Genomic DNA, 2,500 nt, shown 5'->3' with positions numbered 1-2,500 from the left:
GCTTCATGCATGTGGGTCTCATTAATTCACAGATAATATTATTGAAACGAACAGGAACATGTAAATTTCTCTGGAAATTTGGTAATGTGCCTATGATGTAGTAGTAGAAATGGGATTTTTTTTGGCATTTGAGATTATTTGCTGATCTGAACCAGAACATTTTATGGCAGTGAAAATTTTAATGTTTTGGGTAATGAATAGCATAGACTAACTCCTTATTGTATATAGAGTATTTTCACATTTTGTATTTTTATGATAGCATAGGTCCATCTAATGCAATTAGCAATTGTTAAGATACTAGATTACCACTACAAATACCAATCTTATAACATTTATCCATAAAATGTTGGTAGTGGCAACATAATGAAGTTAAATTACTTTTTTTGGTTATATATACCAGTAAACAGAATCTCGTCTTTGTGGATCTACCAGGCTTTTTTAGCCCTTTGTCCAGTTAACTATTTCCATAAGTGTGGATATTATATATTCACCATGTTGTAAATGATATAAAAACATTTATGCTGGATATTATTACCAGCTTTAAAGCATATTTTATAGCTATCCTAGACTGTATTTAGTATAAAGTTATACTTGAACTCTTCTATCACAATTTTTGAAGATATTCATGCTATTATATAAGTATGCTTTGTTTTTTGTGATTAGTTTTAATATAAGAAGTATCTGCAACTTTTTTTTTCCTATTATTATTCTAGCCAGAAGGTAAATAAACCCATGACACTTAACTCTCCGGCACATGTGCATATCTGTTTGTGTTGGGATCATGGGTCAGTTTCAAAGATTTCTTGGCAGTACTATATGTGATGCTCAACAAAATTGGTCTTTATTTCTTAGTGGTATTAATGCCAGGGAAGCAATACAATATGTAGATGATTTAAAATGAACAGTATAGAATTTTTGCTCAATTTATCTGCTGGTATTTCACGTTACACATTGACATCTGCATCTTCGTCTGTATGTGTCTCTTGTCATTATCAAATAAACAATCCCAGACATATACTCACAGTCATGCTATACAGTCACATATACATAACCATATGAGCCTGCATATGCATATGTAAATGCACTCTGTCATGCATATACATTTGCATGACATATGACATGACACTTATATAAGTTTATACAAACACTCATGTACTTATAGACCTGTATTCACATACTTATTCATGCATACTCACACACAATCGTACATGCTTACTCATTTATTTAAGAGATATGCAGATTTATTTAATAATGTAAACATATATAATTACTTCAATAATTTCAATACTATAAAGGTGCTCCATGATATGTTCATAATGCTCACAGTGACCGTTTTGCTGAGTAAGACTATATAGTATGTAACAAATTTTCCTGGTATTAATATAGTAAAATAAAATTACCAATCCTTTTGGTGATTGAATAGCTCATTCTATCTTGTATTTCAAAATGATAAGGTTAAGAAAATTTGATGAAATAATTTTCATTCATATTGTATATTGATTTCCTAAGGCAAGTCTCGTTGCTAGGTATATTTTTTTAATTTTTGCATTTTTAATTTATTTTTTGATAGTGGATAATATTATTTTTATTAACCTTTGTGCAAAATTGGAAACAAATTATTATAGAAGAAATTCGTTATAAATTGTTATGGCTCGTGTATGTGTATGGAGTTGTGTGAAATAGGAAATATTGAATCATAGAATAGTCATTATATATATATATTGGTATTATAGTATATGACTATACTAGATCCAGGTTATATGAACTTCATTATGAAAAGTCAGTGCAAATGTGCTGCTTAATTGTATTAGCTTAAGGTTATACTGGGAATATTACATTAAAAAAGACAGAAGAAAGGTGAGATTAATATTTATTTTTTGTAATATTATTATCACTTTCAGGTTCAGTGACACATTCATCTTTCAGAGAATTGTAGTGAAATTCTAATGGAAATGGCATGTTAAAGAAAAATTGAAGATGAATTCAGAGAAAGAATATAAATAAGTGAATATGCAAAATATTTTGACTTTCAGATGTGTAAAAAGTGGTTGTGTTAAAGATGTTTTATTTTGATTACTTATGCAAGAAAAGGTGTTATTACACTGGCATGTTCAGTATTTGTTGTGGAGTGTCAATGAACTTGATTAAAAGTATTGTTAACTAGAGTTGTTCTTCTTATTCTTGTTCTTCAGTATGGTATCTGGGTAAAGGTTGAAGGATCTGATTTCCACCAGGAAGAATATATATGAATGGTACATGATTGCATGGGAAATATATTTAATCACACGGGCATTTCATCTGATTTTTAACTTATCCCTACAAATAGGTGTTTTTTTTTATTATTGAACATTGCTATTCATTAGAAGCTTGCATTACTTAACTATTTGTTGTACAAATTCTATAAATTCCTCTCAAGTTGTATACTAATGCTCAATCACCTCTCGAGTCTTCAAATTTATGTTACCTGTGATTACAATATCAATATTTCATTAGTTTAAAA

At 29.1% G+C, this 2,500-nt stretch overlaps 1 protein-coding gene across 7 annotated transcripts in view; it reads left to right on the top strand.

Moving 5' to 3' along the window:
* LOC122244000 (C2 domain-containing protein 5) overlaps positions 1-2,165 on the top strand; it is a 45,078-nt gene extending 42,913 nt beyond the window's left edge. For all 7 annotated transcript variants that reach the window (XM_086549350.1, XM_086549346.1, XM_086549351.1 and 4 more), the window contains one exon: positions 1-2,165. This exon is cut by the window's left edge and continues 1,526 nt beyond it. The gene's annotated coding sequence lies outside the window, so the exon portion shown is untranslated.
* Positions 2,166-2,500: the final 335 nt, after the last annotated feature.

The sequence above is a fragment of the Penaeus japonicus genome, unplaced genomic scaffold (genome assembly GCF_977035675.1).
Source record: "Penaeus japonicus unplaced genomic scaffold, GWHDUDI00000001_assembly GWHDUDI00000022, whole genome shotgun sequence".
Lineage (NCBI taxonomy): Eukaryota > Metazoa > Arthropoda > Malacostraca > Decapoda > Penaeidae > Penaeus > Penaeus japonicus.
This window is presented reverse-complemented; position numbering and strand designations above follow the sequence as displayed.